Consider the following 25,841-nt stretch of genomic DNA (forward strand, 5'->3'; position numbering starts at 1 on the left):
CTAAATTGCCCATAGTGTCCAGGGATGTGTAGGCCAGGTGGATTACCCATGGTGAAATGGAGGGTTAGAGGGATGAGGTGGGTCTGGATGGGATGCTCTTTAGAGGACCGATATAGATTCGAATGTTTCCACACTGTAGAGGTTCTATGATTTTAGCAAGTTTTGAGAAGATTTGAGCTCACGTTGAGGTCTTAGATGTAGGTTTGCTCGCTGAGCTGGAAGGTTCATTTCCAGATGTTTTGTTATCCTACTAGGTAACATCTTCAGTGGGCCTCAGGCAAAGCAATACTGAAAATTCCTGCTTTCTATTTATATGTTTGGGTTTCTTTGGGTTGGTGATGTCATTTCCTGTGGTGGTGTTATTTCCTGTGGTGAAGTCACTTCCTGTTCCTTTTCTCAGGGGTGATAGATGGGGTCTAATTCGATGTGTTTGTTGATAGAGTTCTGGTTGGAATGGCATGCTGCTAGGGATTCTCCTGCATGATTTTGTTTGGCTTGTCGTAGGATGGATGTGTTGTCCCAGTCGAAGTGATGCCCTTCCTCATCCGTATGTAAGGATACTAGTGAGAGTGGGTCATATCTTTTTGTGGCTAGTCGGTGTTCATGTATCCTGGTGGCTAGTTTTCTGACTGTTTGTCCAATGTAGTGTTTGCTACAGTCCTTGCACCATATTTTGTAAATGACATTAGTTTTGCTCATTGTCTGTATCGGGTCTTCCAAGTTCATTATCTGCTATTTTAGTGTGTTGGTGGTGAGTTTGTGGGCTACCATGATGCCAAGGGGTCTGAGTAGTCTGGCAATCATTTCCGAGATATCTTTGATGGAGGGGAGAGTGGCTAGGGTTTCTGGAAGTGTTTGTCTGCTTGTTTGGGTTTGTTGCTGAGAAATCGGCGGACTGTGTTCACTGGGTACCCATTCTTTTTGAATACACGGTATAGGTGATTTTCCTCTGCTCTGTGTAGTTTCTCTATGCTGCAGTGTGTGTTGGTTTGTTGAAATAATGTTCTGATGCAGCTTTGTTTGCGGATGTTGGGATGATTTCTTCTGTAGTTCAGTATTTGGTCCCTATGTGTTATTTTCCTGAAGACGCTGGTTTGAAGTTCCCCATTGGCTGTTCGCTCTATTTGACATTTAGGAATGGCAGTTTGTTGTTGTTTTCCTCCTCTTTATTGTACTTATATACTTATATAGTTAAGAATGCTGCAATTTGAAACATTTTCCATTGCTGGCACTGTGAGGATAGCACTCTTGGGTACAGCATGATTAAATATAAAACTCCCACTGCAATGACCCAACAGTGTACCTCAACCTCAGATTAGCAATGCATTCCCTCATGATTGTTGTATGTTGACAATTCCCACACCAGTCTGTGTAAGAATGGCAGCTCAGTGGAAATATTGCTAAGTCTTTTTTTCCTGTGGGCCCATGCCCACTCAAGACTGGATTCAAATGATTCAAGCTTATTTGATGCAGCCATTTTGGGAGGTTTCCTTAAAAGAAAGGTTGCAGTTACTTTGACAAGTGTTCTTCATTAATGGATGGCACCAAGGCCAAATATCAAATTATATCACAGTTTAATTTAGGAGAACATGGTTCTGAAATGGATATTTCTATCATTTGCCCGTGCACCAGTCTTCTCAAAGATACACCAAGAGTCAAGGCCAGGTGGAAATCGATAAGTAGTTTCATTTCAGATCACGTAAACAAACAGAAAAACAATTAAGTTTGGACCCACATAACTTGCATTTATTAATGTCTCTGCTGGATGCTGTATTTGGTCATGAGCACCACTGTAAGACACTTCCTGCTGCCGTGGCGATAGCTGGGCTCAGCCATTCTCACCCGAGAGTCTACAACTCTCGGCAAAAGGTGCCACTCTGACTTTCTGATTACCCAATCCTTTTAGATAACCATTTATTTTAAACAAAGGAAAGCACACAATTCTTAATTTTATAATGATATTGTATAATCAACAGGTTTGAATTTGGCAAACCCAATTGGAAATTGGAGCAGAGACTAACTCCAGAAGCTGCCTGTGGGGAAGTAAGCTGCTTGACAGACATCCAAATTCCACCAATTAGGTAAGAATCATTGCAACCTCCGAATGCCTTGCAAGACACAGTCCAGATGGAGAGAGCTGATCTTTATTGAACTGCTTAATGGACCAGATATTAACAAAACTGGTATAACTATCACATGCAGTAGCAAAGGCAATAGCATAATTAGTGAAGAAATCATTCAGATACCATCAAATTCTTGATCAGATTGGCTGATCGAGCAAAGAAGGCAGAGTCTTCAAAGTCGAACAAGACTATGTTCATATGGAATGTCCAAAGGGTCTGATCAGCATTTCTGATGCAGGCTTGTTCAAAATTGCATCTTTTATACAGCGTTGATTTATGTTCAAATCAATGGGAAGCATTTGTGCAAACTCAGAGAATTTCTTTCTCTCCTTAGGTTGGTTAAATTATGGGCCCTTTTTATTCAGTCATTAAAGATTAAATAGAATTTGGCCAAGCCCTGAACAATGTGGGCTATGATGAGAGGTTTGGGAGCATCATGGGAGAAGTTGAGTGAAGTTTTGTCAACATTGGGAGTAACAAGTCGCATTTTCCAACTGAGTTATGGATGTTGAGACAAGATTCTCCAGGATTCTAGTAATGGGAACTATTGCTCATTATCACCCTCATTGTTACTTAGTGTCTTCTGATCAGAATGCAATCTCCAGTTCTACCACCCACTTGGTATAAAGTAGATGCTAAGAATTCTCAACGTGGAAATCATAGTGGATATCTTTCAATCCAGCTTACTGCTTGCTCCTCTGAACCTCTCTCTTAGACATTGGGCACCAACATCCTGAGGCATGCTCCATGAGCAATGCCTGCACTCACCTCTCATCCATGGATTGTGGCACTCAACACATTACAGCATCTGTGCACATCGTGGCACATCTCCAATCCACTTACAATGCACTCTGCATTTTAACACCGCAGTTTGGAATTCACTGGCTTTGGAATGTTTCTTCAAGGACACTCCATTCAGAAGGACAGATTGCCAGGTCATGGATTTGCCACCATCAAAGACCCCTCCCACCCCAGTAATGCTCTCTTCCTACCTCTTCCGTCAGGCAGAAGTTACAGAAGCTTGAACACACACACCAACAGCTTCTTCCCTCCTGTTATTAAAGTGCTGAAATGGACTTGTCCAGTTTCAAATAACATTGATAATGCTAATGTTGATCTTGCTTTGTGCACCTCCTGTGCAGTTGTAACCTTGTATGCCTCACTCTGTCTAAGCACCCTATGATCTGTATGCCCTTGTTTGCTATGATCTGCCTCAAAAAGTGTGGTGCTGAGAAAGCACAACTGGTCAGGCAGAATCCGAGGGGCAGGAGCGTCGACTTATCAAGCATGAACTCTTCATTAGGAATGAGTGGGTGGCACAAGGAGGCTGAAAGATAAATTTGTGTGGGGGGGGGTGGTGTTGGTGGGGCTGGGGAAAGGTAGCTGGGAACGCGATGGGTAGATGAAGATCGAGATAAAGATGTTAGGTCAGAGAGGGGGGTGTAGCGTACAGGTGGGAAGGAAGATGGACAGGTAGGACAGTTCAAGAGGGTTGTGCTGAGTTGGAAGGTTGGATCTGGGATAAGATGGGGGGGATGAGAAATGAGGAAACTGGTGAAATCGATATTGGTCTCATGTGGTTTGAGGGTCCCAAGGCGCAAGGTAAGGTGTTCTTCCTCCAGGCCTCAAGTGGCTAGAATTTGGTGATGGAGGAGGCCCAGGACTCGCATGTCCTTGGTGGATTGGGAGGGACAGTTAAAATGTTCAGCCATAGGACAGTGGGGTTGCTTAGTGCGTGTGCCCCAGAGATGTTCTCTGAAACATTCTGCAAGTTAGCGTTCTATCTCCCCAGTGTGGAGGGGACCACACCGAGAGCAACGGACACAGTAGACAAAGTGTGTGGAAGTACAGGTAATTCTCTGTAGGGTGTGGAAGGATCCTTTGGGGCCTCGGATGGAGGGGAGGGGGAAGGTATGTGCGCAGGTTTTACACTTCTTGTGGTGGGAGGAGAGGATGTGCAGGGTGGGTTGGTGGGGGCCATGGACCTAAGAAGGGTGTCGCGGAGGGAATGGTCTCTGCAGAATGCATATGGGGTGGGGAGGGAAATATATCCCTGGTGGTGGGGTCTGTTTGTAGGTGGCAGAAATGGTGGATGATGATGCGATGTATCCAGAGGTTAGTGAGGTGGAAGATAAGGATCAGGCAGGTTCTGTCCTTGTTGTATTGGAGGGGTGGGGTTCAAGAGAGGAGGTGTGGGAAATAGAGGAGATGCATTGGAGCATATCGTTGACCACATGGGAGGGGAAATTGCAGTCCTTGAAGAAGAAGGCCATCTGGGATGTTCTATGGTGGAATTGGTCCTCCTGGGTGCAGATGCAGTGACAGCAGAGGAATTGGAAATAAGGGATAGCGTTTCTACAGGAGGCAGGATGGGAGGAGGTGTAATCCAGGTAGCTGTGTGAGTTGGTGGGTTTGAAGCAGATGTCGGTGTTTAGTCGGTCACCAGAATGGAGATGGAGAGATCCAGGAAGGGGAAGGAGATGTGCGAGATGGTCCAGGTGAACTTAAGGTCAATATGGAAGGTATTAGTGATGTTGATGAACTGTTCAACCTCCCTGTGGGAGCACGAGGTGGCATCGATACAGTCATCGATGTAACAGAGGAAAAGGGGGGGAATGGTGCCAATATAGCTGAGGAAGGTAGACAGTTCCACATACCAGATGAAGAGGCAGGCATAGATGGGTCCCATGCGGGTGCCCATGGCTATCCCTTTGGTCTGGAGGAAGTGGGAGGATTTGAATGAGAAATTGTTGAGGGTGATGACTAGTTCAGCCAAAAGAATGGGTGTGTCAGTGGAAGAGTACTGATTGGGTCGGCAGGACACAAAGAGACAGAGGGTGGTGGTGCATACAAAAACATGATGGATGTGCAAGAGGCCAGAATTGGAGAGCCCAGACACCTTGAACATCTGCTGAGCTGGAATAGATTACAGAGATAGGGAAAGGCAAGACTATCGAAAATGTGAAGCTAGCTGCTGGATGAAGAAGACCTGCCAGATTTAATATTGAGGGCCTATACTTTGGGCAGCTTTCATCTATTCCTAGCTGTTCTGGACGTAACCTATTTGGGCCTAATTTTTAACCTTGGATTTTTTTTTTCTCTTTTTCTGATGTTTAAAAAACTGGAATATGACATCAGAAAAGAGATAAAGATCCAATTCTTGTAATTTTGAAAATGGCTTCTGCCCCAGATTTATATTTTGTTCTAGTTCTGAAGGTTTTTTTGGTTTAATTTGGAGAATTGCATTTGTACACTGTGACTTGCCATAGTCATGTGACCTCATGGCTGCTTTTGGTTTAGAGGAAAAGGCCATTAAAGTTTATATATGGAACAAGTTTATCTCCACCCTTGAGAAGAAAGGGTGGTAGATTCTCAACCTACTGTGAAAAGTAGCAATGCTTCAGAATTTGTTAACAGGAAATATACTTATTTCAACACAAGAAAACATGGTTATTTTTAACTTGGGCTGAATTGAAAGATGTCACTGCTTTCAGGTATTACACTCGATAACTTACTTGTGAACTCATGAAGCTCATGTTCAATTTTAACAGGATGATTTGAGTGGCCATGGCTACTTTTCTCCTTACATTAGCAGTTCCAGTTGCTTCAAAATCAAAACACACTGTGAGTTTGGACTTTCAAATACTATTGTTAAAAAACGGAGGGGTGAGGTCTGTTGGCGATGAAGTTGTCTGGCTCCATTGGTTTCATGTACCTACAAAAATAAGGGCTTCCGATACCACTGATCCTCCAGGGATTGACTCCTTTATATAATGACTGCAAGTGCAGCATAGTCTTTCACTGTCTAAGCTAACACTGCTGTACAGTATTAATATTAACATTCCACAAACCCATCCAAAAACCCCATGATGCTTTGGTATTGAGGGAAATTCCTAAAACACAACGAGTTCACAGGATTTTGGAATGGTGAAAACTTGTAATGTCCTGCCGACACTCCTGAAGTACAACCTCTATTCCAGTTAACAAAGAATTTGCTATTGTTGGATACATCAGCTATGTAAGTCCACAAATCAGCACTGTTTCTTGAAAAACAGAGCCGCAGTGTATCACTACATTTTTCAGCCTTGACATATATACTTCAGAGTTTAAGGCCAAGAATAAAAGTTGTCTCCAGAGAGTTTAAAGACAAAAATTTAGCAAGCTCCTAAAGTCATTAAACACATTTTAGCATTATGTGCTGTGACAGTCTCGTGGATGATTAAACATGAAAGGCTAAGATTAATACAACATGCTATTTGCTCTGTGAATTCAAGCTTCCAAAATTATTTGAAGCATTATATGCTGCTCTCATTTCATTTAGCTCAAATAATCAATTGAAACTAGATAGTAATTGGAAAGGAGTTATTTCCTTGTTCCAATGTTGCTCTGAAAAGTAAATTTTTACTTGTTAATGCTGATTCAATCTATTTCAGTTTTAAATTTCAGATTTTAATCCTGCAGTGTTTCAGAAATTGAATTACCAGCAGTTACCCCAATATGGCTAAATCTTGATAAAGGCAGAACTAATTTATGAAGAAATGTTATAAATGGATCAGGATTTCTAGATAACAAACGAAGTTGGGAATATTGCACCAGAACTTTATGTTTGGATTAGGTATAAATTCTTCCAATCTCCAGTGTATCTCAGTGCTGAATTGAGGCAAAGTCACTAAAGGATCAGTGATGTTTTTGAAGCTAATCTGCTCTTGTCAATTTGGTTGGGAGAAAGAAGGAGGACATTAAAAATGCACTTCATTTTAATCAGCCTTTGTGAGCAGTCCTTTATCAATAAATAGGAGTATAAGGAACATTTCCCAGCTACGCCTGGTTAAGGGAACCTTCCCTGCTGGCAACAGATATTGGGAATTGAAATATGCCAAGCAAAAAGTCAGACATAAAAACGCACACACATACACACAAATATAAACACAAACACACACATACATGCACACACTCTCACGCACACACACACATCCCCTACAGTTGACTCACAGGCCCTTGTTATGGATTTAGATAGGCAGTTAAGATGTAGGCAATTAAGATGAATGAGGTTGCTTATTCACCAGTTAAAGTGACATTTCTGGAGAGAAAGCTGAGCTTTGCACCCAGAGACTATAGGTTCCTAACTTGTAAGTGCAAATTGGGGTCCAATTATGCTATTTGATCCCAACAGCAATGTTTATTCTGGCTTCACTGGGTGACCAGCAGGATGGCAAGTGGGAGGGAGAGATTACAGTAATCTTTTATCAAATTAAGGGCAGCACAAAGTGGATTGGGAACTAAAGAGAGCTGACTAGTAAGTTTCCTTGCTTTCTCTTTGGATCAAGGGAAAAAAAGAAACTACATAGAACTTAGCATCCCAGTTACTTGATCATTAAAGTCTTGGCAATTAAAATCTCCACTCATGGTAAATAATGAGACTGGAAGATCAGTAACTCTTTTTGGTGCACTTTCCTGCTGAACTAGTATTAATTTTTCTTCAAAGCGCTTGAACAATACCGTGAAAATATCTTAACCACTCCAGATCATGGACAAACAGATAATAAATCAATAATTGGTTTCAATTTTATTACAGAAACTTGGTTGGATGACGTCAGTTTATGTAGAAAAGCTGATTGCACATTTGTGTATAATATTCCTTTGGAATAGCATGTAGGTAATGAATAGAAGCTGAGCAAGTTTGGAATCCTTGTGAATGTGGGAGGAAAGCTGTCTAAGAAAACCTAAGAACTGTATTAAGTATGTACTGGAACAGCAACAACTTACTTAAATTCCAAAATGCCTTTAAAGTTATAAAATATTCCAGGTTTGCTTAAAAGAGTAGGCCAATAGAGATGGAAAAGATTGAATTCCCAATGCTATTGAAGACCTTGGTTGAGGAAACAAATAAACAGAAGTAGTCCATTCAGCATCTTGAGTATGCTCTGCTATTCTAGATCACAGGTGATCATTTACCTATGGCACCACATTCCTGCACTAACCCTTTATCCCTTGATGTGATTATTAACTAGAAATATATCAATCTTTCTCTTGAATGTACTTAATGACTACACTTGCATGCAGACACAGGGAGAATGTGCAAAAGGCCCCAAAGATTCATTCCAAGTTTGGCAGAGGTTCACCTGCATTTCCTTCAACCTGATTTACTGCATTCATTGTTCCAGAGGTGGTCTCCTCTACATCAGAGAGAGGGAGCACAAACCCAGGCACCAGTACATGGAACATCTATGGTCCGTACGCTCCTATCAACCCCAAGTCTCGGTTGCCAGTCATTTGAACTTCCCCTCTTACTCCCCAAATGACATGTCCATCCTAGGCTTCCTCCACTGGCAAGATAAGGCCAAACCCAAATTGGATAAAGAACACCTCATCTTCCACTTCAGGAATATGACAATGCTGCTCCTTTAACAAGGTTCTGTTGTCCTTGGTTTTTTTAAGTGGGGTTGTAAAAGGCAGAGATTCTGATTTGTCTGGGATTTGGGATCTTTGCTAATGGCTAACAAATACTGTCCAAGCAACAATCAGGCAAGAGGCTTTTAGGGTTTTGTTTTTTGAAACAGTTATACAATGAAAGGGGAGCAGCCAGTTCTCTCAGTTCAGGGATTTTTCTAGTTTGGTTTAGTTTTAACTGGGGACCCAGAGAAGCTGCTTGAATTTACCATTTTGCAGGAAATCAGAATAGCTCTTTGTTAAGTTGCAGGAGATATTGTGTCGGTTAGGTTTTCATGTCGTTATTCTAAATTCTATTTTCTTTTGTTTGTGTTTCATTCCACGATGTTTAAATAAATTCTATTTTACTTGAAGCCAATTGGTTTGACCAGCTGCATCACTCATGGGATATCCACCTTACATATGCCTGAAACAACAAGAAATGTTAGGGTCTGGGTTGGAAGCCTTCGCCAGCTTCCAAATTTCCCCAGATCCCGCCCTTCATCTCTGCTTTACTGCCTTTGCCTGACCTAACCTGTACATCTTTCATTCCACCTATCCCTTCCCACTGACCAATCCCAATTACCACCCACCTGCATCCACCTATCGCTATCCCACCTATGTTTTCCCAGCCCCATTCCCCTTCCTTTATTTATTTCTCATCCACCTTCCCCCTCCTCAGTCCTGATGAAGGGTCCCGTCCGAAACACAACTCTCCTGCTTCTATGATGCTATGTTTTTTCAAGCTCCACATTTTATCAACTCTTATTTTCTCTTTGGCTTCCTATAAAAGCAATTCATCCACCCTGGTTACTTACCCACATTCAAGGGGGTCAGTCCACCCAGTATTTCCCTCGCATCGTGCTTAGTTTATCTACTGTTTCACACTTACCCTCTTTAATTGGAATGTCTTCACTATCCCTCTCCTTTGTGAAGACAGGTCCAAAGTACATATTAAGAACTCTGCTGATTTATTCTGTATCCAGACATAAGTTGTAATTTACATCTCTCATAGGCATTTAGTTAGCCTCTTGCTCAAAAACATCTTTAGATTTTCTTTAATTTTACCAGCTAATATTTTCATATCCTCTGTTTGCCATTTCAGAAGTTTGCTTTCTACACTTATCTGAGCTTCCTAAAGTTTTTTTTAAGATTGTCATTAACTCTACTTTTCTGCTATATCTTACCCTGCTGTGGTTCTGTTCACCGAGCTGGAAGTTTTTGTTGCAAACGTTTCGTCCCCTGTCTAGGTGACATCCTCAGTGCTTGGGAGCCTCCTGTGAAGCGCTTCTGTGGTGTTTCCTCCGGTGTTTATAGTGGCCTGTCCCTGCCGCTTCCGGTTGTAAGTTTCAGCTGTCCGCTGTAGTGGCCGGTATATTGGGTCCAGGTCTATGTGTTTGTTGATGGAGTTTGTGGATGAGTGCCAAGCTTCTAGGAATTCCCTGGCTGTTCTTTGTTTCGCTTGCCCTATAATGGTAGTGTTGTCCCAGTCAAATTCATGTTGCTTGTCGTCTGCGTGTGTGGCTACTAAGGATAGCTGGTCGTGTCATTTCGTGGCTCGTTGATGTTCGTGGATGCGGATCGTTAGCTGTCTTCCTGTTTGTCCTATATAGTGTTTTGTGCAGTCCTTGCATGGGATTTTGTACACTACATTAGTTTTGCTCATGCTAGGTATCGGGTTCTTCGTTCTGGTGAGTTGTTGTCTGAGAGTGGCTGTTGGTTTGTGTGCTGTTATAAGTCCTAGTGGTCGCAGTAGTCTGGCTGTCATTTCAGAGATGTTCTTGATGTATGGTAGTGTGGCTAGACCTTTGGGTTGCGGCATGTCCTCGTTCTGTTGTCTTTCCCTTAGGCATCTGTTGATGAAATTGCGCGGATATCCGTTTTTTGCGAATACCTTGTATAGGTGTTCCTCTTCCTCTTTTTGCAGTTCTGGTGTGCTGCAGTGTGTTGTGGCCCTTTTATAAATGCCGGAGGAAACACCACAGAAGCACTTCACAGGAGGCTCCCAAGCACTGAGGATGTCACCTAGACAGGGGACGAAACGTTTGCAACAAAAACTTCCAGCTCGGCGAACAGAACCACAGCAACGAGCACCCGAGCTACAAATCTTCTCACAAACTTTGAATATCTTACCCTGTATGCTTCTGAATAACAAAGGGCATTGGATGTGGCAATACCACTCTTTTCCCTCATGGGTCCATGCCTACACTGTGCCTCTAGATTCTTGCTTTTGAATACCTCCTACTGACTTGTTATTGACCTTCCTTCAATTAGTTGCTTCCAGGTTGATCATTCTTCCACAGATTCAATCAATAAGCACATCGACCTGGACCCAATATACCGACCACTGCAGCGGACAGCTGGAACTGACAACCGAAAGCGGCAGATACAAATCACTATAAATGCCGGAGGAAACATCACAGAAGCGCTTCACAGGAGGCTCCCAAGCACTGAGGATGTCACCTAGACAGGGGACGAAATGTCTGCAACACAAATTCCCAGCTCGGCAAACAGAACCACAACAACGAGCACCCGAGCTACAAATCTTCTCACAAACTTTGAAATCCATAACTATTGTTTTTCCATAATTTTTGCACTTGGACATTTACCTATGGCTCCTCTGACCCTTTCTTACAATTTGCCTATACTGAAAGTGGGTGGCAAGGCCAACTAACAAGCTTGACAAATTTAGTGGGATAGGACAACGAACTCCAAGGGGGAATACAAGCCATTTCTGCTAACTTTGCATACGTGTAAAACTCCACCATCAATCTCTGTTTCTATTAGGACAACCTTTTCTCACCAATTTTATGAACCAGAATGATCGTACTCAAAATTAAATGCTGAAAATATATATGTAAATAAATATGTATTAAAATATAAAATATAGCAATGGTTTAATATTTACTTTTCAAACTTACTTACGTTTTACATAACAGTAGCTATTTGAATTTTAAAAACTTATTCATTGGCTGAATTAAATAGAGTTTTGATTGAGCATATATGAGAAAGTAGAGCTGAGGTCAGAGTTGGATTAGCCATGATGTTATCAGATGAGGAGGAGGATCGAGGGGCCATATGGCCTACTCCTGCTTTCTTTTGTACAAGAGAATGATCTGATGACGTAAGATACAGGGTGAATGCAAGTACTTTCCCTTGTTTGATCTAAATTGTGCAATTGAAGAGGCCCGTTTAGGAACCACTTTGCACTGGTATTTTACCATTATTGGGTGTTTTTCCTTTGCCTCCAGCCAACATGTGCAGAGGCCATCAGACTAACAGTGGTAGACATCTGCACGGCGGGCCAGGGGAGCTGGAGAAACCATGCTTCACTGTGGCCCACTCGGATGAAAAGCCATAACTCAGCTTGTGAATAAGTTTATGAGGGGTTTTCCCTTCAATTGGATAGCCCTGCCAAATTCAGGCTACTTTTTGATGTATCACTTCTACACAGGGAGAGAACGATGCTTCCATGCTGAGGCAGTGCTCACCTGCCTGCCTTGGCAGTGCCCACCTCTACCAATAGGGCAGCCCTCTGACATTACTGGGCCCTTCTGAAATAGTAGGATTGGGGCCCACTTACTGTCCAATTATGAGGTTAATCCAGGAATATGTGCTGATATAGACAGACTTGGAATCCATATGAAGGCTGAACCCCCGTATCTGGAGGTCCACCAGAACATCTGTCCATTTGTTTTGGCTTTAACAAGATTTCGCGACATTGATATTGGGGATACTGCATGGCATTTTGCCATTTCCATTATAAAAATTTCAGTTGATGAAATCAATAATTGATTTTGAGAACTGTGTGAGCTAAAATAACTGCAGCAACTTGAAATACTGCATCTAGCCAACTGGCATAGTGTCATTAGTCATATTCTGTACTGTAATTGCACATCCATTTGTGTAGAACTTCATATCTCTGCTCTAGTAGGTCAGATTATATTACATGCATGAAGTCCTGGTCTTTTCTCTGACAAACTAATTATACAGCACTTAATAACAGCACATTGGTGCCACAAACAGCTATGGATTATAGTGCTTGATAGAAAATTCAAGTGGAAATAATAATAGGCAAGTTTCGACAAACAGTGAAAGAAATGTATGACAGATTGTAGGTGGAATCTCTTTTAATTAAGTTTGTGTTCATTGATTGCAGGTGTGCAGCGAAGGGAAACTGATATCTATGTAACTTTGAAATGGTGTTATTTCACTTTGAGGCCATTAATCCAGCTGGATATTTGTCTGAAGGTAGATCCAGGTCTAAAGACCTTAAATATTGGCCTCTCCATGTATGAGAGACCAAGTGTCCCGTCAGTGATAAATCAGCGAATTTGGACAGTGGTGAAGCAAGCTTTTCAGCCTGCTCCTTCGGCTAGTCAGGATCATAAATACTTCCAATCCAAACAGCATCAAGAAAATGCATTAACTGCCTCAAAATAGATCTTTTAAAAAAATTATGAAGCGGTAAAGCGATCCTGATAACTAAAACTGATATCTACCATTGTGTGAGAGTGAGCAGGTTTGAAAGGAGATCTGAATTTAAGCAGATTGAATGCTAATTGCAGTAGACTATACTTTCTACTCACAAGGTTTACTCTGGAGACCCAGTGTTTCACAATATTGAAGAGTAATTAAATTTCTCTCCTGGAGCTGTAGAAATACCAGACAGAAATTGTAATCACATTGATGCACTGGGATAAATAATTCATTGAAAGCTAAGGCTTTTTTGACAACAACTGAAATCAGTGAGGATAAATGGATTAAATTCATAATATCATTCTAAAAAAGTATTGAGGATAACATTTTGAATTTTTTTTAATATACTTCCCTTTACTGCTTTGGCAACGCTTAGTCAATATTCATCACCTGTCTCCTCCGCACATATACATCTTGAATCAGATGCCTTCTCTCTTTCAAGCATTGACAAAGTGTTCGTAGTTCCCTCAGAATGTCTGGGACTTTACTCTGAGAATGTACTGGTCTGGAAAAAGATAAAAGTTGCAGAGCAATAAAAGATCATGCCATGGGGGATTATAGACACTGACTGCTGTAACAATATTACATTTAACCAACCATTAAATGCCTGAGCGAAACAAAATACCCCCCATGTGCACTATGTGGATGAAATATTTAAATGTGTACGAAACAATGGTTTCTCTTTTCCAACTTTGGTTTCTGTGCTTGAATATTTGGAAAATGATTTTTTTAAAAATAAGAAATAATGACCTGGATTTTCCTGTAATAGGTACATTGGTGGTAACTTTGTAAGGTGGACATGAGTAAGACTATCTTCTGGTGGTGAATTAACAGCAAACCATAAATGTAAAATCATTGGGATATGTGGAGCATAGTAAATCAAAAATGGCAAAACAAATGGCTAATTCTGAGCAGATTTCCTTCTCTGGTTCATCCAAATTAGACTTTAGCACACAATTTAAAGTTTACAAGGCTTGTAATGAATTATATGCCTACACACAGCAGGTTTCAGCACATCAGTCTGTTCCTGTGACCTCAGATGTATGTGTCTGTCTGTTTCCCAACACGCCTATCTCCCAAAATCAACTTTAATCTATGATATCAAATCATTTAATATATTGTTCATTGTTTGAACATTACTTTATTCATTCATGGGCATGAATATGTGCATCTCTGGCTGGGCCACCATTTATTGCCCATCTCTAATTGCCCTTAATCTGAGTGGTTAGAGCTGGAACCATCTCAGATGGCAGTTAAAAGTCAATCATATTGCTGTGGGTCTGGAGGCGTGTGTAGGCCAGATCAGGTAAGGACAGCAGATTTCCTTCCCTAAGGGACATTAGTGAATCAGATGTGTTTCTATAACAATTGATAGTTGGCATTGGAGTGGTTTTATTTTCAGACATTTTAATCAAATTCATCTGCCATGGTGGGATTCAAACGCTTGTCCCCAGCGGGTTCTGGACTCACCCAGAGACTGCCTTCTTTTGGTTAAAAGTAAGGAACTAAAATTCAATAAGGTCTGCTCGTGGGCTATGAAATCACAATAGATAATTACCCTGCAACCTGCAAATGTGATGCAGGCAGCATGTAAACTTGGTTCTGTGTGCCCGTATCCATGAATGCAGTTTGCTAAACACCCTGCTGAACTGCTGCAAATTCACCAGAGGATCCTACATCATACGGAGCTAGTGTCAGTTAAATCTATCATGTACATCTTAAAGGTGAGGTGCATTTTGGCTGCATCAGCTGGAAAAGGTGCATGCAGAAAGAAGATACTGGAGCATTGGAACAGAAGGCCAGAGAGTGGCTCTTGCTTTCCCAACTACAGCATTGAAGACATGAGTGCAGGAGGATGAAAGGTAGAGAGAGGGAATTCTTTGTAGGAGATCAGGAGACAGTCCAGACATCCACTGTGAAGGTAATGGGAGGACAGTGTCACAAATACCAATGCCGGGAATCAAGCCTGAGAACTTTGATACTGAACTAGAAGTTCAATGATTTCACATGAGTTGTAGAGGTCAGTGCTATAGGCAACAACTGCTCTGCCAACCTTATATATTTTTCAATATTCCTTGTTCCCATCCCTCAATTATCAACAATATACACAGGAATCAGGACTGATGCCTTAGATTCATGTGCTTCAACTTATCCTCACACATATATCTCGATTGCTCAGAGGAAAGGAAAACTGCTTTACGGAGTGAGACCTCGAATTTTTAGTGGACAGAGTGGTGGAGAGACAGGCAGACCTTTTCCCAGCTGTTTGACAGAGGAGGCCATACCAAAAGACGAAGCTAGTTTGGACCAAACTGCAGCCAGGCTCAATGCTGGGACCCAAATGAAGCAGGGCACCAGCGATGCAGGAACAAGATCAATGCTCTTCTGTACATTGTAAGAATAATTGTCACCATTTGCTGAGAAATCAAGCTAAGACTCACAAGATGCATCTTATATAAATTCATGAGATGCAGGCATGGCCCTGTGTACAAAGTGACCAGTAGGAGCATGCAGGTCATAGGTGTCCCTGAGTTCCAAAGTGTTGAAGGGCCAGGATGGTGTGAGAGTTGATCCAAAAGCAGGAATGAGGATGCAGTGAGGCTAGTGGCTTGTCAAAGTCCACTTGCATGCAAGGTTTGAGGATCATGGTGGCTGTGGAGAATGTAGTGATGTTGTTGTAAAGAAGCAAGTCAATGATGGCTGGGTCAAGCATTCAATGAGCTATAGCTACCAGATACCCACTGTGATTTACGCAGAGGTGGGTACTGCAGAAGATAGAGATTAGAATTAAGATTAGAGTGGTACTGGAGACACACAGCAGGTCAGGTAGCATCCAAGAAGCAGGGAAATTGATGAAGGGCTTTTGCCCAAAATGTTGATTTTCCTGCTCCTCGGATGCTACCTGACCTGCTGTGCATTTCCAGCACCACTCTAATCTTGACCCACTGTGATTTACCCATCCATGAATTTGCACCATCTAGTTTTACAGTGAAGGAGAGGACACTACATAAGGCAAGTTGGAGCTTTAGAGAGATTTAAATGCTTGGAATAGGGTTGTCACTGTTCAGTGGCGAGGTTCCGACTTGGCCATATACGACTTGAGAAAATCAGAAGGTATGTTCTCAGCATCCAGAGCCCGAGATTGTCCATTTTTCCCTTACTGTTTATACCACATGCAGGAGGAAAAACTTCCAACTATTGTGACATCCTCACTGACATGCTGTTATATGACAGAGTGACACAACATGTCCTGACATTCTAACTGGCCACTTACAGTGGGTTGAATTTTGTGCAGCTTGCATGAGCAGGATGAGAGGTGAGGGTGTCAAGTGCAAAATGGAAGGATCATGGCCTTCCATTAATGGGGAAAGTGGAGGACATTCTTTACGACCAAAGAGCAATTGTGCCACTTAAAGTTCCTACCATCATTGACATTTTAACAATGAATGGGGCCCTCTTTTGTATGGGGAGAGACTGACTGTTGAAGCTGATGGCCTCCCTGTGGCTTGATATGAATGGGGCACTATGCAGGGCGGGGCACCTGAATGGTAATGACAGCACATGCAGCAGCTCCTCTACCACACCCCGGGCAGCAAGTCAGGGTGCCACCGTGGTTAGCACTTCTGCTTCATAGCACCAGAGACCCAGGTTCAACTCCAGTATTGGGCGACTCTCTGTGTGGAACTTATACATTCTCGCTGTGTCAGATCACCTGTCGGCTTTGGGTTTCCTCCCACAGTCCAAAGATGTGCACGTTAGGTGGATTGGTCATAGTAAAAACCCCAAGCGGGGTTACTAGGGTGGGGGAGTGGGTCTGGATGGGATGGTTTTTGGAGGGCTCGTGCAGACTTGATAGGCTGAATAGCCTTTTTCTGCACTGTGGGGGTCCTAGCTCTGACCCCACTTATCCTGCTGTGAGGTTTACAGCTGGGTGCAGTCGTACCAGTGCCCACTACTACCTGGGGAACTAAAATAATTAAGTTTCTTTTCAATGGGGAGCATAGTTGAACAGTCTCTGCAAAATATGGAGAGGTATGATTAATGGAGTAGGTTACTCACACTACATTTTCATCCTTCTTTTGATGACCTTTGAGCAGTTTCTGTGCCATAGATATGGAATCGCATAGTGCAGCAACTCATGAAAATTTGGGCAAAGATGTGAAAATAAAATATATCAAACCACATTCAGCATTCACAGAGAATAAACTGTAGTCACACCACAACGGGAGGTTAGTATGGGCTCTGAGAATCAAGGTTAAGGGAAGTACACAGCATCGGGTCAAACTTTCAATTTACTCTTGATACCCTTAACATTCCTTTGCACTTGACCTCCAAATGTCTTATGATAATGTGAATGGCCAACAGTTACACACTGGAATATTTTGTCATTGTATGCTGCATAAAATGCCAATGAAAACTGCAAATGTTAGATTCATTTTGTTGTTGCAACCACATCATCTGGTCTTTTTGCCAAACTGTATTTCCCCCCCCCGCGCCCCCTTTTAGCTTAAATAGTAACTATTCCACATAGACTGCAGCATTAACCAGAATAGAAACGATTGCACAGAAAGCTATCACGTATCAGAAGGATTCCGACAGGTTTGAAAATCTGGGCACGAAATTTAGAACAAAAATGACCATTTTGTATGCATTGTTGGCTATTTTACACAAGGCACCAGGTTCCTGTGCAGAAATCTGCCAGGCTGGTTGCTTGGCATGGGCCACTTTCACCACGTTGAATCTGCGATGATGCCCTTAGTGTGTTTTAATTTCCCAATTAACCTGGCTTGTTGCTAAGCAGAGTACCCGCCACCGGCCCAGTTGGTACAATTGCAGTGGGGAAGGAAATGGCAGCCAGATGGTGGGCAAGCAACGCCCAAGATTTAGCAAGTGCCCCCGCCTTCAAATTCATCGATAAGGGAGCATCAACTCCAGCTTGACAAGTGATTTTTGATTTCTAAGTTAGGGAGTCACCTCCGATGGTCTACCAGAGAGGGTTTTAGAGCATTTGCTGTGAATATCTGCTTGAAGTATACAGATGCATGAGAAAAACAGTTGCTCCCAGAAATGCATGCAGAAGCAGCAAACTCTTTGGAAAACAGTTGAACAGAGAGAATAAGCGGAGATGACAGAAGCACAGAACAAGCAGCTGGAAGATGAAGTAGCAAGCAGTGGCAAAAGGGGTCTGTATATCAGTCATAACTACCAAAAGTGTTCAGAACCTAACTCCCCAGCCAGAGCTCAGTGAGGGACAATGTAATTGACATTTACATGTCAGCAACGATGTCCTGTCTGAAATCTGCTGCAGCCAGAACTGCAACTTCAAAACAGAGCAAGGACACAATTGCCAATGACTGTGAAGGTCATTATAACTATGAATTAGAATGCATCCACCTCCTTTTCAGTTTGGAGCTTGGGATATTTGCCACATCTTGCTGTTTAATTGCATCTGTTGCATGAAGGAAGTCCCTGATACTCTTCATTCAAAACAGCAAGCTCCATTTCATTCTTTCTTGTCAGAAAGCAATAGGTTGAATGAGTAGGCAGCTTTGAAAAGCTTACAAGCTTTACCAAGGTGTCAGGTGTCACTGGCTGAATGCATGTCACTTTTTGGGTGCTGCATGTCAACCCTTTGGTGTACTGCATCCGCAACATAAGTCCTTCAACATCCAAGTTATGTCTAACTATAGGCAGTGAATCAAGATTTGTACAAGGCTTTCCATACATGAGCCAGTCATAATATGCCTTCTCTTCAAGAGTTGCTTTAAGAGCTGCTGGATGGCTTTGACTGGGTGCAGTTAGCTTCAATCAGTGATACCTTCTCTCAATGTTGAGAGCCATACTGTGGCATGTAACCACTCAACAGTATTATTACTGCTGCCATTATGTTACAAAAATAGTATGCAGAATGAAAGAGGTATGCCTTGTATTTTTGGAGGCTATTTAGCTTCTCTTAGTTTTAAGATTTGATAAGTGGACAGACCTTTGTACAAGTTTAATCTGGAAATCTTCCTCTGTTTTCATTCTTAGCAATCATCAGAAAGAATAGAGCCTTATTCCTGCTTTTTAAAAAAGAATTCTCTGTATTTCTCCAACTAGTTTTTGTCCGTCCTCTTCCCTCTTGTACAAATTGTGGCTCCTGTCAGTTAATAGATCCACAGGTGCCAGGTGTCTTTCAATAACCCACTCAAGTGGACATTCTTGTCATTCATTGCATTTCAACCAATATAATGAATGCTTGAAAATTATTCAATAACAGTGAAACCTTATTCTGTCCTTACCTGGCATTCACTTGTATCCCAGGGCTTCTGGAGAGCAAAAAAATATAAGAATCCAAATGCAAGCCAACTGCAGCAATTGCACAGTCTTTCTGGCTTAGGTCCTCAGCTCAGCTCTGCCAGAGACTGAACCTGGAATTTCCTCGGGAGGTTTACACTGTCCTAACTGACCGAGCATGGTTAGGGAAATTGAACCTGCCCTTGAAGGGCAACCAATCACTTCCTAAGTCTCCCTTTAAAAATAACTTGACTAACTTACATGTAGTTTCTGAGGAAATAATAAGGAGGATTGATGAAGGTTGATGAGGTCTATATGGATTTTAGCAAGGCTTTTGACAAGATCCCACATGGCAGACTGGTTTACCAAATAGAAGCCAATGGATTCAGGGAAATGTGACAAGCTGGATACAAAATCGACTCAGTGGCTGGAAACATAGATGTTTTTACATCTGGAAAGCTATATATAATGGCCTTCCACAGGTCTCCATATGAGATCCCCATGCTTTTTGTGGTCGATATTAACGATTTGGATGTAAATGTAAGGGGCATGGTCAAGAAGTTTGCATGCAGCACAAATATTGGTCATGTGGTTGAAAATGAGGAAAAAAGCTGTAAACTGCAGGAAGGTTTCATTAGATGGGTGACGAAGTGGCAAGTGGAATTAACACAGAAAAGTGCAAGATGATACCTTTGGGAAGCTCAACAAGATAAGAGAATACACAATGAGAGGTTACTGAGAGATGTAAAGGAAGTGAGCGTCCACAGACACCTGAAGCAGCAGAACATTTTGATGAGGTAGGTTAAGGAAGCATATGAAATACTTTCTTTTATTAGCCAAAGTATAGACAAATGCCAGGGAGATTATTCTGAAACTGTATTAATCATTAGTTCAGCCACAACCTGAGTACTGTGTGCAGTTCCGGTCACCTCATTACAGAAAGGATGTAATTGCACTAGAGACAGTACAGAGGAGATTTATGAGGTTATTGTTAAGACTGGAAAATTGCAGCCATGAGGGAAGATTAAATAAACTGGGGTTGTTCTTCTTGGAATAAAGGAAGCTGAGAGGAAATTTGATTGAGAGTACAAAACTGAAAGGGTCCAGTGAAGAATGAATGGAAAGGGCCTATGTACATGAGCAGAGAAGTCAGTAATAAGGGTGTATGGAATGAAAACAATTGGTAGAAAGATTAGAAGTAAGGTGAGGAAACATGTTTCATCCAGAGGATGTCAGGTCTGGAACTCACTGTCTAAAAGTGTAATAGAGGCAGTAAAGCATAATCCATTTAAATGCTGCCCAGGTATGAACCTCAGGTGCTGTAGCCTTCTGTGCATTGCAGCAAATGCGGAACCTCGGGCTGGACTGAGGGATTTTGTTTTGTACCGGTGCAGACATGATTGGCCAAGTGACCACTTTCTCTGCTCTAAATTTTCTATAACTTCTGTTTCTATAGCACACTGAGTTGGGGAGAAGGACACCATCTGGAAGCTGGAAGGATCATTCTTTAAATATGGAAACCTGGGATCTAAGAACTTTGAAAAGACGATAGCTCCATTAATCAATGCACCAAACCAGGTAAGCAGTTGAGAATTTCCCACTGGGTGAAATTAGCAGGAGGTAGGGGGTCAGAAGAAGCTGAGTTAGGTAAGTTTTAAATTTTTGTTTCTTCCTTTGTGTGGTGAAGTGGTGCAGAATTCTCCTCCAACACCGACTGAGTACAGTGAATTATGGAGACTGCTCCTACAGTCACTGTCAGCAGCCTCTTGTCATCATCCAATGTTCTGCAGCTATTGAACTACTGTTTCTTACCAGTTTCAGTTAGGGAGCTGACCAATAACACATGGATTTGTTGCTGATGTCCTGAACTCTTGGCCTCAGTGTGGACTCGGACTCTCGGCCTAAGCGTGGATTCAGTGTGGTAGTCACTTGACCCAATGTAGCAATCTCTTGGCCAGTGTGGCAGTCTCTCAATCCAGTATGGTGATGTCCTGGCCCAGTGTGGGTGTCTCTCACGCTGGTGTGGGGGTCTCTCGGTGGCCCAGTGTGGCGGTCTCTCAGTGTTGAGGTGTGGCAGTCACCTGGCGGCCCGGTGTGGCAGTCCCCTTGCCCAGTGTAGCGGTCCCCTGTATGGTGTGACAGTCTCTCGGCCCGATGTGGCAGTCTCTGGGCCCAGTGTGGCAGTCCCCTTGCCCAGTGTAGCGGTTCCCTGGCCTGGTGTGGCAGTCTCTGGGCCCGGTGTGTTGGTCTCTTGGACTAGTGTGGCAGTCTCCCAAGTGCACAGTGTGGCAGCCTCCTGACGGCCCAGTGTGGCGGTCCCCTGGCCCAGTGTGGCAGTTCCCTGGCCTGGCCTGGCAGTGTCTTGGCCCGGTGTGGCAATCTCTCAGCCTGGTGTGTTGATCTCTTGGACCGGTGTGGCAGTTGTCCCGACTGCATGGTGTGGCAGTCTCTCGGCAGCCCGGTGTGGTGGTCACTTGGCGGCCTGGTGTGGCAGTCTCTCGGCAGCCCAGTGTGGCAGTCTCTCGGCAGCCCAGTGTGGCAGTCTCTCGGCCTGGTGTAGCAGTCTCTCGGCAGCCCGGTGTGGTGGTCTCTTGGCGGCCTGGTGTGGCAGTCTCTCGGCAGCCCAGTGTGGCAGTCTCTCGGCCCTGTGTGGACGTCTGGCCTTGAAATGATTCCAGAGTGATCTCCCAGCCTCAAAAGCCAAGAAGTGAAGTGTGGTGCAGTCTGGAATCAAGTCCAGGCAAACAATACAGGCTCGTTGCTGGAATGGACTGCGTTGGATAAACTGTTATTCTAAACTTTTGCTTCTTTATTTTTCTAATTTATTCATATGATCTGTAATGCTAGACTTTTTTTATTTTTCTAATTTTTTTCCCTAAGAACTCACACTTGAAAATCTGTACCTAGAGACTTTTGTACCTAAGATGACGCCTTAAGTAGCAACTTGTTAACTTTTCAGTGTGCTCATTTGAGTATATGTGACAATAAAGCTAATCCTAATTCTAATTCTAGATGAGGTTCAGGAGTTAAAAACATTTTCTTATTTCCTTTGTTTGGTTGGAAAGGTTATGGAGCCAAAAACCATGTTCCAGCACCTATGTCTTTGGGCTAAAAGAAATAGTACATCTTGGTGCTACCTGGCTTGCTTACCTGCAGCATTTCTCTTGTGCTCATTTCATGTTGGAGCTCTGCCTCTGGCCCTGTAGACCTTTGTTTGACTTTTCTAGTATTTTTCAGACAAAGCCGGGACATGTTAGGTAAAAGTAGTAAAGCAAGAAAGAGAGTTGATACATCAGTATTGTTATTTATGGCACTGATTATTACTATGCAGTCCATAAAAATGCTTTTGAAAGCATTTTAACCATCAGAAAGGCCTGGAACATTGATAAGATTTTATAACTGATAGCATGAGAGAGGACAAAAGGTGAAAGGAGAAGTTTTAAAAAAGACCCGAGGGGCAACTGTTTTTACACAGAGAGTGGTTCGTGTGTGGAATGATTTGCCTGAGGAAGTGATGGATATGATACATTTATAACATTTAAAAGACATTTTGGATAAGTACGTGAATTAGAAAGGTTTGGAGGGATGTGGGGTAAATGCAGGCAAGTGGGACTGGATTAGGTTGGGAACATGGTTGGCATGGACTATTTGGACCAAAGAGTCTGTTTCCATGTTGCATGACTGTATGACTCTAAACTTTAGTCATATGCATGTGCTGACAGGAATTCCTATTCAGTTCAACCAGATATTGCCATGCTTGGGATCCCAGAATAGCTGCTACTGCAAAATCACGGTGCAATTTAGTTTAAAAGTGTTACTATTAAGCATTATTGAGTATGAGAAAGTATTATTGGGCAGCACTTAAGCAAGTAGGATATAGCACTGGATGATGAAACTTAGGAGCTGCATTATTAAGTTACATCAGAGGCAGGATGACTAAGTGATTGGTAAAGAATGTAATATTTGTTTGGACATATGTTCCCATCACTAGCCTTTTCATTAGAGGCAAATTTGGACTGGTCTGAGGTGGCTGAGAATGGTTGGCACAGTGTTGCAAATATGAGGTTTCTAGGATTTCATCTTTTGGGAAAGTATCTCATTTATAGTAAAATGGAGGAATGAAGAAATATTGTGATCTGTTCTTATTTCTGTCTGACAGCAAACTTGAACAGCTTTGTTTGTTAAAGTTTAAGGGACGGGGAATCGAGTTGATTTACTAGGGAGAAGGTGCGCAATATTTACGGTTGTAAACATTGACCTGAGCAACTGTGGATACATTGTTAATCTCCAAATCCCAGGAAGGTGTAAGGAACATCAGGTTTCATAAACATTGCACTTTATATTGTTTACTTAATTCCAAGATAGGTTGGAGTTTGGGTAGGTGGGGAAAGGTTGCCCAGAGGGTAGATAATGGGCATTTCCACCACACAGGTCCCAAGTGATTCATGTGTCATGGGGATGGGTTTTGAGAAAGGGAGAGTCCATAGGATGCCATCGTAAGATCAGGATGCAGGTTATGGTTATCCCAAATACAGAATTACTGGTCTTCACAGAGTGGGTCTGCAAGATGATGAGAAAGAGTGAGAGAATAGAAGCTGTACGTCTCCATGATTCACCACTAGAAAAAAATGCAGATAGAAGCCTAAAGGAATTCAGTTTGAGAGAGTCTAAATGAGGCTCAAAGTCTTACCCAGTTTTTGCTCAAGAAAAGTATCTCCAATTCGTCTCTCACGGTGACAGTCAGTTCTGGCATTAGGAGTTATCCAGCTGAGAAAGGAAAGTAAGTGAGACAGGTCCTCAGGAGCTGAGGATTTCTGACAATTGCAAAATTAAATGGAGGATTATTTCCAACAGTTTACATTGTACATTGCTTCCAGAAATAGTATATAGTTGATACTGCCTTTAGTTATTTTTGTTTATAGTAAAGGCCTTAAAATTTGGAATCCTGGAACTTGATCCTTTCAGTCATTCACTGAAAGTTACAAACATATGAATATGAGAAGCATGTGTAGGTATTCCTTTTTATTCATTTATGGTATGTGAGCTTTGCTTCTGGGGCAACATTTATTGCCCATCTCTAGTTCTCCTTGACAAGGTGATGATGTATTGCCTTGAACTGCAGTAATCATTTGATGCAGATACACTCACAATGCCATCGCCTCCCTAAGTACATCTAGACTGCTTTACCATTCAATAAATCATGGCTAATTTGACTGGAGCCTCAACAGTTTTCTCCCTACTCCCCAATAACCTCCGACTCCTTTGTTAGCCAAGAAACTAATGTACCTCTGGTTAAATGTATTCAACGACCTTGCCTCCCCCATTCTCTATGGACGTGAATTACAAAGATCCACAACACGAGGAGAAAATAAGTTATCCTCATTTCTGATTTAAATGGAAGATCCTTTACTTTTAAACACTTTCCCTTTGTCCTTGTCTCTATCACAAGGGGAAACATTCTTTCAGCACTCGCCCTGACAAATCTTCTCAAATGTTTCAATAAGATCACTTCTTATTCTTCTGAACTCCAATGGATATTGTAAGGACAATATAAATTTTAGTTGAAATATAAACTGGAAAAGGGAAGTTTGGACTGCTGTATTGCAAAGAATTAATTTTTTTTAACATCACGAAGGAAAAGGGGAACAGTTTTGCATTCACCCATTGATTGCACAAGTGCATGCAACTGTCGTTGAAGCTGATTTGATACTTTTCTGAGACTAGCTGATACTATGTGCATTTTGGATATAAAAATTAACTGCCCAGCAACAGCTTTTGGATTAGTTTTAAGTAGCAGTTTGTCACAGAACTGAGAGAAAGCAGCAATTGTACCCAGACCTCCAAAAGCCTACAAGCAAGCCAGATTGCTCTTTTCATCTGAGTGGGAGAAAACAATCATTGAAAGACTCTGCAAAGAAAAGCTTTTAACTCAAGCCATGTCCTAGCTCAATTGTCCAGCTACGGAATTGATCGCTTATGTTAACAACAACATGATACCATCCTCAAAAACCAAAAAGAAATTTGTTCTACTTGTGGTTTGGCCTATTGATTCATAGAGATTGTTCCTTTTTGCCTATATTTTCCACCCATGATATTCTGCCATGTTTGCCCTACTTGACAATGAATGTGCGTGTGTTTGGATGGAAAGGAGATGTAGTTTAAATTGGTTAATTCATAATACAAGTTACCACTTGTTAAAGGATGCTTTGTCATAATAATAGAAGTTTTTAGTTTTTGTTAATGAAACTTGATGTGAATTTTTCTCCTCCCAGACACTAATCACAGTCAGACAAATTAATGATCCACGTGATTAAATTGTTCATTTTTATAATTCTGATGACTTGTGGATTAGGGAGCTTGATTTCCAGAGCCCAATTCCCATTAGGGTCATGACAATACAAACTCAGTCTGTCTAATCTTACTGCATGAGACAATCTTGTCATTGTCAATCTCCTCATTCCAGAAGAAGGGCCTATGCCCGAAACTTCGATTCTCCTGCTCCTTGGATGCTGCCTGACCTGCTGCGCTTTTCCA

At 42.2% G+C, this 25,841-nt stretch overlaps 1 long non-coding RNA gene across 1 annotated transcript; it reads left to right on the forward strand.

The window, feature by feature from the left end:
- The first annotated feature begins 1,973 nt into the window (after positions 1-1,973).
- On the forward strand, positions 1,974-25,841 carry LOC148148951 (uncharacterized). Its single transcript, XR_015758291.1, has 3 exons — positions 1,974-2,081; positions 20,764-20,885; positions 25,771-25,841. It is a non-coding gene; the product is annotated as an uncharacterized LOC148148951 (long non-coding RNA).

The sequence above is a fragment of the Chiloscyllium plagiosum genome, unplaced genomic scaffold, assembly GCF_037043375.1.
Source record: "Chiloscyllium plagiosum isolate Xiang-an unplaced genomic scaffold, Cpla_swu_hap1 HiC_scaffold_10, whole genome shotgun sequence".
Taxonomy (NCBI): domain Eukaryota; kingdom Metazoa; phylum Chordata; class Chondrichthyes; order Orectolobiformes; family Hemiscylliidae; genus Chiloscyllium; species Chiloscyllium plagiosum.